Source organism: Octodon degus, unplaced genomic scaffold (genome assembly GCF_000260255.1).
Source record: "Octodon degus isolate 3935 unplaced genomic scaffold, OctDeg1.0 scaffold00074, whole genome shotgun sequence".
Taxonomy (NCBI): Eukaryota; Metazoa; Chordata; class Mammalia; order Rodentia; family Octodontidae; genus Octodon; species Octodon degus.
The window spans coordinates 11,125,185-11,137,841 of NW_004524650.1; the positions used below are offsets into that span (position 1 = coordinate 11,125,185).

At 40.1% G+C, this 12,657-nt stretch overlaps 1 pseudogene; it reads right to left on the bottom strand.

The window, feature by feature from the left end:
* Positions 1 to 7,745: 7,745 nt before the first annotated feature.
* Positions 7,746 to 8,041, bottom strand: LOC105742800 (annotated as a pseudogene).
* Between the last annotated feature and the right edge of the window lie 4,616 nt (positions 8,042 to 12,657).

Consider the following 12,657-nt stretch of genomic DNA (forward strand, 5'->3'; position numbering starts at 1 on the left):
CAAGTGATCATAGGATGTGTTAGTCTTATGTGTGAATGGAAAATTTGAGGGTTTTCCACCAAGCTACAAAATTAATAGAACTGTGACTTATATCTCACAATTTAAATGGCTGATTTTATATACTTGGAAAGTATAACACTTCTTACACTTAAACATTTTTTCCTTCTTTTAGATAGTTATAATACCTAGTACAATAAGCCCTTAGCCACTGTGGTTTTAATGTTCATTGCTCTGAATGTTTTTAAATGATTATCAAAGCTCATAACATGTTCTAATTTGTAATTTGTAGTTTTCTGAGGCATGACTTTGAATTGCCTGCACTGGAATGCAGGAGAGCATCATTTTGCTAGATATCAAGACTTCAACCTATGCCTGTTTCCTTGTAAAAGTTTTAGAAGTTAAAGAACTTATACAGTTCTCAGAGACTCCTCAAACATTCTTATACCTAAAACAGTGTTAGAAACACTGGCAAGAATGTTAGCAAAGGGAAAAATGATACAAACATATGGACAGTGTTGAAGCACTCCAACCACAACACAGAACACTGATGTGGTGAGAAAGCTCAATGAACACTTATTTGTATTGATTTATTATTAAATGGAATAATGTGTGTTAAGCATTTAACACAATGCCTGACACATGTGGTAGGTCCTTTTATGTCTTGGTCCTTTTATTTCTGCTTCATGTTTGCATCAAAACATTTATACAACAGCTTCTGTCTACAGATGAATTTCTTTTGATTAGATAGAGAATACCAGTTTTGTTTTTATTTTTCATAAGTTTTCAGGAGTTGAGCAATGTTTTAGTGAAAAATTTTCTTAAGATAGGGGTCTCTGTATAAAACCCACATGCAATTTAGCTGTCTATATTTATGTGTAGCCACAGAGGCATTGATTATACATTCTCTTAATCTACACCCTCACAGTTTGACAGGATTAGGAATCTGGGCCCATATGCAGATGTTAGGGTGTGTGGCAAAATTGAGACACTTCAGTAAATTTGCTTTTGATGATTAGGAATGGGTGCTTGATACACCCATTTGGCTTTTCTCGGTGTCTGAACACAGAATCGCAATAATCCTTCTGACAGCAATCTCATTAATGTGTCTTTCACATCACATCACATTTATACATGCATCATATCTGCTTAAAGGGTCAAATAAGGCTAGCTTTGCATTAGAGCAGCCTTTCAAAAATGAGTATTTCAATAAATGACATCGAGATAACTTTTCACAAAGATTTGGCAATTTAAATATTTTGTCGTCTTCCAATAAAAGACAATCCCAAATGCAGTCATCATTGCTTTAAGGCTAAGGAAACTGAAAACCGTCCAAAGTATTTCTGTAACGGATTTTCATAATGAGACGAACCTAAGATATCCTTGTGTTTGGACATTTTAAAAACACTCCTTTCCCCCACATGGGTTTCTAACATGTTACTCTCTCAATGGAATGAGAAGCAATGGAAATCAGCCAATAGTTTGGTCATCAAAACATGAATATGCTAATTCACACCAACAGGAATACTGAGGTACCTTCCCTTCAATCAAAATAATGAGAACGCAGTTATACATTTGCATGAAAACAAAAATTTAGGGTGGCATTACAGGATTTCCCTGGTAGTCTGCTCTCCCCCCATCACCCTTTTTACTGCCTTAGGTTTGTGAACTGCTTCAGCAACCATCAGCCAAGAAATGTACATGTCATCTGCAAATCACAGATCACAGATCTTGACTCGAATGATTGCAGAGGGAGAAGTGCTGAAGGGTTCATCGTGGCCAGAACAAGACTTAAAAGTGATGTGAAATAGGGAGCAAAGAGGGCTACAATTGCCTTGGAGCCTAAAATAGACAGAGCTTCAATGCCAGAGAAAAAATCACCAGCTTCTCCATCATTTTTTTAAAGGTCAAATTTTTTGTAGGTGGACTGGGAGAGCAGCGGATTGCAGATGCGTTTAACAGCAGGGTATTTTCCGCTGCCATGACCAGTTAAGGAAGATTTTCAAAAAACACACCTGCTGGTAAACAGTTTGGCCCTACTCTGGGTCATCTGCCTTCTGCAGCCTCCTTGCTGCTGGGATTCTTACCTGGATACAGTCCCACACCTCACATCAGTCAAAGCTAAGCTTTCAGTGCAACCCATTATGGTTTTCAGAGAGGTACCTCAGTGGCTTCCGGGGAGATTTTATGGTGTAGGCTGCTTCGACCCAAATGCAGGAAGCACACATATGAGGCACACAGGCCCAGAGCGCAGATTCCCTCCACTTCCTTTTTATACTCTTAGTGAGGAGGCAGGTACTTCAACCCAACTCACATTCCAAGCACTGTGTGCAAGCCAGTTACTCAGCCATGCCTTCTTTGGGCACCCTAGGGAATGTGAAGACAGCAATTTGGGTGTCTCTTAGGAAGGTTATGAAAGCCCCCTCCCCATGTTGTGTTCAATCATTGGCTGCTACACAAGTAATCAATTGGTAATCCCATTCTAGAGCCATGGTTAAAGTCAGGCTAAGCATGAGAACTCTTCCACTTCTACCCATATTTGCTCTGTAAATAACAAGAATGATAAAGGCCCCAGATCTCCTTCAAGGTTCCAGCTCTCGTGGATTCTCCTAGAAAGCCCATCTCCAGATCCAGAGGTGGAAAGACAAGTCCCCAGTGTAGCCAAATTTCCGGAGTGTTTCCTCCAAGTCAAAGACATATTTGAAATCACCTGTGCCACAAATTTGCTGTGTCCCAAACATGGAGTTAGAAGGAAAACCTAGTCCTGGTTAGAAATTATACCTTATCTGATGGTGGGCCTCTGTGTGAGCATCTTACAGGACCCAAATCCTTTGCTATCCGAAATTAGAGGACGTTAAGTTGACACCTACAAGGGCTGAACAAATCCAGGGTTATCTGAGAGGCCTCCTGGATACCTTATTTCTTTCATCTGGGTTGACGACGGGGAGCAGAGGATGGTGAGTGAAAAAACTGAGAAGCCAGACACTGAAGAGAAGAAAACCGAAGCAAAGAAGGCTTTTTAAAAAAAAGGTAAGGTGAAGGCAAAAAAGTCCAAGAAAGGGCAGCCACACTGCAGCCAAAATCTTGTCCTGGTTAGAGGAATTGGTAGACACTTCCAATCTGCTATGTATTCCACAAAGGCTTTGTACAAGAGAAAGTACACAGCTGCTAAATCAAAAGTTGAGAAGAAAAATAAGGAGAAAGTTCTTGCTATGATCACAAAACCAGTCGGTGAGAACAAGAATGGAGGTAACTGGGTGGTTAAGCTTCAAAAAATGCCTAGATACTACCCTTCTGAAAATGTGCACCTAAAGCTCTTGAGCCACAGCAAGAAACCTTTCAGTCAGCATGGGAGGAAACTTGGAGCTAGCATCACTCCCAGCACCATCTTGATTATCCTCGCTGGGCAACACAGAGGCAAGAGAGTTGTCTTCCTGAAGAAGTTGGCCAGTGGCTTGCTACTGATGACTGGGTCTCTTAGCCTAAGAAACCCAGACACCAGGAGGGTGAGATCCTCAATACTGAGAGATACCAGATTTCAGAGCAGTGCAAGGTGGATCAGAAAGTGGTGGAGTCACAGATTTTAGCAAAAATCAAAGCTGTTCCTGAGCTCCAGGGCTACCTGCAGTCTGTTTTTGCTCTGAAAAATGGAATTTATCCTTATAAATTAATGTTCTAGGGGCCAGGGAGATGGCTTAGTGGAACAAGCGCTTCCCTGGCAAGCACAAGGGCCTGAGTTCGATCCCCGGTTCTGCCAAAAAATAAAAATTAAAAAAAAAAATCTTACTAAGAACCTAATTAAATAACTGATACATTAAAAAAAAAGAAATCATACCTTATCTGATCTTCATGCCTATAGCAGCCTGTGACACACTGGCACTTGTCAATGAGTGTGGCTATAAGTGGGCCACTGGAAAGACACTTTATAAGTTCCATGTAGCCACACATCCAGGTTGGGATGACAGCCTATTTACTGTGACTTGTCCCAGACATGGAGCTCACACTTTTCAATGAATGAAACTACAGAAGCTAAAGGTCATGAATCATTTTCCTTGAAAGGGGCATAGGATGAGCTCTCTCTCTCTCTCTCTCTCTCTCTCTCTCTCTCTCTCTCTCTCTCTCTCTCTCATTTCCCAGTATCAACATTTCCATTTATCAAAGAAATAATTGGCATTAGTATTAATTTTAATAGGTTTCTTATCTCATCTTTTACAGTTACCTCAAGCAGAAGAGAGTGATGACTATGAAACAGATATATTTGTATAACCTTAGTCAAGTTGCTTTAGCATTCTGTGCCTCAGCCTCTCATCTGATGTGAAAAAATACTATCATGTATCTGTGGGGTTGCTGTCCAGATTAAGTGAACTAATGAGTGAAAATTATTTAGAATAGTGCCTGGTACACAGTACTCAGTAAAGAGTTCCACACTTTGAAAGGTTGCCATATATTTTTATGTAGTTAGTACAGTGTCTACAGGGTTTCACTACACAGATAAGACTCCTAGTGATTCTCCTGTTTTCAGCTTCCCAGGTGCTGAGATTACAGGCACACATGCCAGGGATCAAATCCTGCTCCCTGTGCCTTCCCACCAGGCACTTTCATCTGCTGAGCTATCTGGCCGGCCCTCATAATTGTCATTATCAATATACGCTTCCCACTCCTTACCTACCATCTTTCCCTGTATGGGACACGAGAAAGAGAAGAGGAGAGCGGCTGGTGTAGAAAGAAACTTCCAGATATAGCAGCAACAAAGGGAAGATCAACAAAGGGTCCCAGGGAGTTTCATCTGCATGGGTTATTGGAGCCTCTGCTGTAGTTCTTACCTGCTTAAGCCCCCTAGCTCACTTTCTCTCTTTATGCACATTGAGATCTTTTATATAGACAAAATCAGATCCTTTCAAGAGTTTTCAGGGTTTGGTGCAGACACAAGACTGAATAAAGCCAGTCAATGTAAGACACAAGACTGAACAAAACAGTCAATGTAAGAATAGTGAGTGTCCCAGGATTCACACTCACACTACCGCTGGCATCCTTATGAATGAGAATGAAACAGAGGGAAGAATTCCACTTGGGATCATTTAAATCTGCTCATACTCCTTTCTTAGCCCTTAATCATGAACCAAATGCACTGGCAGGATGTCTTGGCTGGCTGCTTCACAAAAGTCCAGTGCCCCAATGTGGCAGGGCAGCAAGTGCTAGTGTATGTAAAATGCTAAAGCCATTTGAAAGCAAATGCCTGTAATAGAAAGAATTTAAGCAGCTGGTGGATGTCATTACATTCATTTCTCAAGGAGGCCTGTCGTCTGGTGACACCAATCAAAGAACTGGGTCATCTCTCAACAGTAATTTTCTTGGGGGCCATAACACTCCTGCATTGATTTCATCCCCCTTTGGTTGAGCACAGCCAAGCTGGTGAGGGTGCAGGCAGCCCATGCGGCTGTCATCAACTTCATCTGAAGAGTTTATATCCTTAATGGGATCAGAGGTCTTATCTGTGCTTCCTCATAAGTGCAACAGAGAAACTATCTTTCTCTCACCACTGGTTCCACACCTGACATTTCTCCTATTTATCAGATAACAATTATTGTCTGAAAGCAAGTCAATTACAAAGAGGAATTTATGAAGTCCTTAGCAACTAAGAAGAGACTTGATGGAATCTATCCTGTCTGTACTGAAAACTGAAATGTGAACTGTCTGAAGACAGGACTGACTTCACATGCATTAGCACCATATCATAATACAAATCATTAGGACACTAATTCCCATGTTTCTGTGTACACCTATCAAGCTATAACTGTATAGAGAGGAAAGTAAGTGTTATGGTTACTGCAAAAGATAGGCATCTGGTCTGGCCCCAAGTCCCTTCTGCTGGGAACCTCCGCAGGATGCATTAATGGTGCTCTCACTATTCTTCGAATCAGTAGTACTTATTGTGGTGTCATTTATCTGTTCGCTTTCCCCTACTACTTACATTCCCCCTTTTTTGAGCAAAAAAATCCCATTTTAGTCAACTCACTATTCCAATAATCTAGCAGAAATATGGCATACAGAAGGGGCCTGAGAACATAGGTTTAATTATTAAATTATATAGATAAAGTGGTTTTTATATCCAGTGAAGTACTGGTCTGCCATAAAGGACAAACTAGAGACATTTTTAGGTAAATCGATGCACTTTGGGACCATAATTTTAGGTGAAATGAATCTGACACACATGCTCAAATATCACATTGTCTTTCTTGTGTGAGAAACCAAAATCATAAATATGGACTAAAATGGATAGTAGATGTTCAAGCAAGCACTTTTTTTTTTTTTTTTTTATGGTGGTGGTACTAGAGATCAAATTCAGGGCCTTGCACTTGCCAGGCAAGCACTTATTCCACTGAGCTGTCTCGCTGGTCCCCGATAGTAGATATTACAAAACACAAAGAAAATATTCAAATGGGAAGAGGAACAAAAGAGTGGGGGGGAGGGGTCAAAGGCAAAGGGAAAGAAAAGATAATAGAAGGCAAAATGGAAACAAAGCTTTAAATCAGGAGGGGAAGAAGAGTTGAAAAGAGAAGAGTGGGAACAAAGAAGAATCAAGATAAATTATGTACAGGCACAAATTCCCTATGATGAATGTGATCACTTATATATATATCAAAAGTGTGCTAATAAAATTAATCTTAAAAATTTAAGTTATATAGTCTTGTAGCCACTCAGTTCACAGACATCAGTCAGCATTGTAAAAGAAAAACTTATTCGCCCTGGGGGGAGGGTGCTACTGTGACAGCTGCATGGACTTCTGCGATGGGGCCTTTGACAGGGAAGAGGAATAAACACAACTCTAACTCTAGCAAGGGTAAACAGTGTTTATAACCAAGGAACAAGGTGAGGGTCAGCGGATGGAAAATTACCAAGATGAAACAAGTGGACTAGGGGCCGGGGAAATGGCTCAGTGGAAGAAGTCCTTCCCTGGCAAGCGCAAGGGCCTGAGTTCAATCCTTGTTTCTGCCAAAAACAAGAAAAAGAAACAAGTGGACTTAGTAGGATTCTTGCTGGACCAACTGTGATGGTTACTGGTGACTGGGAACTTGATGGGATTAAGACTGTGAAAAAGCCCAGAGATTATTGTCATGTGGTTAGAAAACTGAGGGGAAGACTCGCCCTGGTTGTGGGTGGCACCATACAGTAGGCTTGCAGCCCAGATAGTATGAAAGAGAAGACAGAAGTTAGGAAAGGGAAGGAAGAAAGTAAGTGTATATGCATGCATGATATTGGGGATTGAACACAGGACTTCTGCACTGTACTACCTCCTCAGTTCTCTTTTATTTAGAGACAAGTTCTCACTAAGTCACTACGTTGCCCAGGCTGGGCTTATATTTGCAATCTTCCTGCCACAGTCTTCTAGAGTGCAGGAGTTCCAGGCAAGAACCATCACATCCAGACTGGTCTGGGGGGTTTTTGGGGGGGAGCAGGGAGGTTTGCGGAACCAGAGATTGAACTCAGGCCTTTGTGCTTGCTAGGGAAGAGCTTATTCTACTGAGCCATCTCCCCAGCCCCTATATTTTTTAAAGTTCTATTCTGCTTAAGTGGCTGTGTCTTTTGCCACCACCATGTCATCACCTATGAACATCAGCCTTCAGCTTCTTTTCAGTGTGGATTCGCACTAACAACTCTCAGGAACTTCCAGGCCTTCACCTTGAATGGGTGCTACATTCTCTTTTTTTTTTAATCAAAGCATTTATGTTGAGTGATTGCTGCAACTGTTAAGATGAACTGGACGCTGCAACTGCTGCTCTCTTGGGTCTAGGTGTCATTCCTTCACGGAATCCATACCTGAATCTGTGATATACAATTTTTAGTTGCCTCATTCTACCAGTTCCGGTGGTATTTCGCCTTTTAGCCTTTGCACTCCAGTTATACTTTCGCTTGTTCTTGGCGGGATAGAGCCACACTTGCCACAAGTCGACCTCTGAAGGTGATAGGCCTAAGAGCCACAGCGGCGGCACAACACGTGCGTCTTATTACGACGCTTTCCAAAGAATGACGTTCCCTTCATCATCACACTTGTGCGGCCGAGACCACGTTCTTGATCATCCTTCTTCTAGCTGTTGAATTCTCTGGCTCTACTGTGTATTGACTTTGTTGTGAGTTGTCCTGCCATCTTACTTCTGATACTGTAAACTCCTTGGGGAAAGAGAAGTAGGGACAGAAAGATAGATTTAGTTCTCTAGAGCACCCTAAGCACCTAGCCGATACACTACCGCCTCTCGCAGGAAACATACGCTTGAGTTTTGTTTCTTAATCCATCCTGCCAATGTTTGTCTTTTGATTAGGCAGCTATGACCATTTACACTGAATCTTAGTTTTGAAAGGTACTTACTGAGTCTTGTCATTGCATTATTTTTCCAGGGCTGATTCCTTTATTTTTCCCTTTGATTTACCTACTCTCTTGCTATATGTATTGATTAATTGGACTCTCTTAGGTAATATTGACCTCACTGTTTCTATCGAGGATTTCTTTGATTACTCTCAGCAGTGATCATGGGGGTCATGAAGTGCTTTATTTCTTCATCAACTTTGAAGGATAAGTTTTCAAAATATAGTAATTAGGATTGGCAATCATTTTAATTTAAGGCCTGAAAAACTTTAAACTTTCCTGGCCTTTAGATTTGTGGTTATGTATTTTAACAATTGTACACTTTTTTCAATAACTTAGGAAGACAATGAAATAGTATTGATGCCAAGTAGGCTGGGGGGTGAAGAGTGAGGTAAGGAGAAGCGCAGAAGTAAAGGAAGAAAATATTTAGGAAAGAAGAATAAAGAGCACAGCAAAAAAACAAAAGAGGTAAGACTTTCACAATATTATTTTATATGTGGGATGGAAGGTTAGGAATAGTCACAAGTTATTTGCAGGGGCAGGTAAAAGAAAGAAGAGGCAGGGAGGTGTTCCTGAGGATCTAGGGATCTGAAAGGTCAGGATCAATCTATCCCTGATAAAATCTTGTGTTTGAATAGCCATACACAACCTTTGGTGAGGGTTAACCTGACATGACTGTGAAAGATATTACCTAAACTAAAACCAATTAATTCTTATTCTCTATTTTGCATATATAAATGACTCATGTAGATATACACCAGGTAAAAGGAGAAAACATACAAAAGGAAGAAATTTTTAAATCACTGTGTTACAGTAGAAGACACATTGCCATTAATCTCCTCAAAATACTTCCTCACTTCAAATAGACTTATCCCACCATTCTTACCATTTTCTGAAGCATTTCTGGAAGCCTCCTTTCATCAAGGTCTTTTTAGTTGTGCTGTTGTGGCTGCTGCAATGTTCTGAATTAATTGAAAATTTTGTTTTTCATGGTCAATTGGACTATGGGGGAAGGCCAGAATTTGTGAAGTGCCAGATCCAGTGAGTAAGGTGGATGAGGACACATTTTAATGTCTTTTTGAGCATGGCTTTCTATTGGATGGCATCCAGTCGTACCATTCACTATACCTTTTAACACATCAACTCCAAGGCTCCATCACATGGCTTTTCAGGCTATTCCTGAAAGGAGAGAGTGTCACTCTTCTACAGTGATGGCAAGCCTTTGTCACATGCTCAGCTTTTGGGGGAACACCAGCAGACTAAGTCACAGTGTGACTGAACCATCTACATTGCTTATTTAAATGAATATTTAAGTGAATATTTTTGACTAGCTTCAGCTTTAGTCACAGCGAGAAATACAAATACAATGCCTTAATCTACAACTTTGTGAAATACAGGGAGTGTATAAAAGATTTTACAAATAAGTATATAAACTTAAGGACTCCAAAAGCTTTTTAACTGTCTTTTAGAAATTTATATTCTTCTCTTGGTTTTATACAAAAATTCAAGTCAATGGATTGTCTCGTAATTATTTGTCTATGTAAATGAGTGAATAACTACTTCCTAAAACACAATGAATTTTAAAATATTACTGTGTCTTGTGAAACAGAAATAGCTTTTCTAGCCCAAATTAAAATCTCCATTGCTCTTTGCCTAGGTTTTTCTTCTCATCTAGTTCCACTTTAATGATATGCATCATATTTGACATTATTTGCTTTTCTACCTATCCAACTAGGCTGAGGACCAGGAAGGTAAAGATTGTGTTTGCTTCATTTAAAAGTATAGCTTAGGGGGCCTGCCCCTTAGCTCAGTTCTTTAAGTGGCTGCTTCAACAAAGCAGTCAGGCTCAGGTTGCTGTGGTTCAATCCCCACAATTCAAGCCAGCCAAACCTGCCCGGAAGGCATTCGGATCAAAAAAAATAAAAGCATAGCTTAGCACTGAAAACAGGACTATCACTATAAGTCCAATCCATGTAGTGAGACCCTGTAAACCCAGTATCCCCTGTACTAAATGCATTTTAAAAAAAAACTATAGCTTAGCATTGGGTTCTGTGTTTGACACACAGTGGGTTTCAGTGAAGAATTACTGAATGTAACTGAGTGGAATTCAATTTAACTATATAAGATATAATATGGATGGGGCCAGGGAGATGGCTCAGTAGAATAAGTGCTTCCCTGGCAAGTGCAAGGGCCTGAGTTCAATCCCCGGTTCCGAAAAAAAAAAAAAAAGAAAAAAAAAGAAAATTTTCTAAAAAAGATTTAATATGGCTGACAAAATCTATACACTGTAGTGACTCACAGGCTACCCCTCACAGGATCGCCTCTGTGCTCATATTTAAGCAAACTTCTCACTGAGCGGATCCACAGTGCCCTCCTTCCTTACACAGTAGGAACACAGAGAAGGTGCAAAGTAGCCTGCAGGGAGCCATGAATAAGGAAATCTGTTTTCCCTGCCACACAAATAGGAACCCTAAAATGACTTCTTTCTCTGTAGAATATGGCTATGGTTTGAGTGCAGCCCCAAATAATTAATGTTCTGGAAGGTTGGGTCCCATTAGGGCGGTAGCGATGGACACATCTAAAGAGACCAATCAGGTCATGGGAATATTACCTTTGGAAATGATCATTTCTAGTATCTACTTAATCATTTCTTGAAAGACCAAGTTGCTATAAAATATAACAAGGCCACTCACTTAATCCCTTCTATACATGACTGATTCCCTTTCTGTCTGTCTACATATTTTGGAATTTGCCACAAGCTTTCACTAGGATGGTAGGAGAACAAATGGGATCTTCTTACAAGAATTCTTTTCTTCCTCTTTTCTTCCCCATGCAAAGGAACTACCTTACTCCTTAAGGTAGATAATATACATGTAGATAATATACATTCTACCTCAATTATTTAATTACATTACATTAGACCCTGTTAGCTCTTTCTGAGTTTGTTGTATTTCTTTTTAAATGCGAAAATCACTTCTGGACTCATCACTCTATTCCATGGGTTAATAAACTACATGATTAGTCTTGGAGCTGAATACGGTACAGGAAATAACACTGACTCACTCATCAAAAGCCCAAGTCTTTCTAATTTTCATTCTTACAAAGAGTGTTACAATGAATATTATTATATAATATGTGATGTACTAGAATATTTCTACAGTAGATAGCTAGGAACGGAATTTCTAGAATACTGGGTTGGCGTCCTCATCTTTATTAGTATTCCTAAATTACTCTATAAAGTATAAATGGCCCTGATTTGCACTTCCACCAACAGTAGATAATCCCCAGTGACACCTTTCTTGTATCATTTCTTATGTCTGACATTTTCATATTTCCTTTCTGATCAATATAAAAGTAGTATTTTACAGGGTTTTAATTTCTGTGTCTCTGACTCTTATCTTTAAGACCAGAAGTGCAAACATAAGATAGTCTGAAAGATGTGTTGCTACCATCTCACTTTCCACCTCCATATTCTATCAAGAAACTGGAGAACTTGTGAATCAAGGGACCCTTCTGATGCTTCCCTCCATGTGGTGAAGTGAGAGTCATGAAGCCTCCTTGCCAGTGTTAAGCTAGAAATTCTGAAGGACCTGAGATGTTATCCTCCTTGGAAACTAACAAATCAGTGTGCCACAGCTCTGTATACAAATACTGACAGAGACACAAGCACCCTGGGTCAGAGAAACAGACCATTTACTACTCACAGCATGACCCTGTCTCCTAGAATTACTATATAGCTCATATGTGCAAAATTGCACACTAATCTGTCAACCACTCCTTCTTGTTCTTTCATACTTAGGATAACTAACCAGTATTATAATCCTTGTAGGCTTTTCCAGACAACTAGGAAAATTCACTACACTAAAAATCCTTTCATTTTTATGAAAGCCATGTGTATCAACAGAGAAAATGTTTAATGTAATATTTTTAGTCCTTTGTTTTTATTTAGGCGGTTGTTTGTTTTTAATTTTCATCTACATATTTATTTGACACAGGGTCTCACTATGCAGTTCAGACTCATAGTGATCCTCCAGGCTCCCCAGTGCTGAGATTACAGGCATGCGCCACCATGCCCAGTTTCCAGTGGCCAGCCTGGTACACCCAGGGTTCTGGGACTGGCTCAGCATGTGGTACTGGGGATCAACCAGGTCCTTGCATTTGCCAGACAGGCACTTAGACTGCCAAGCTATCTCCCCAGCTTAGTCCTTTTTTTTTTTTTTAATGAGGCCAATTTTTAAGCTTAGTATTGTGGCAGCATAGTAAAATCTGGAAATACACAAGTTCATCAACTTTGGAAA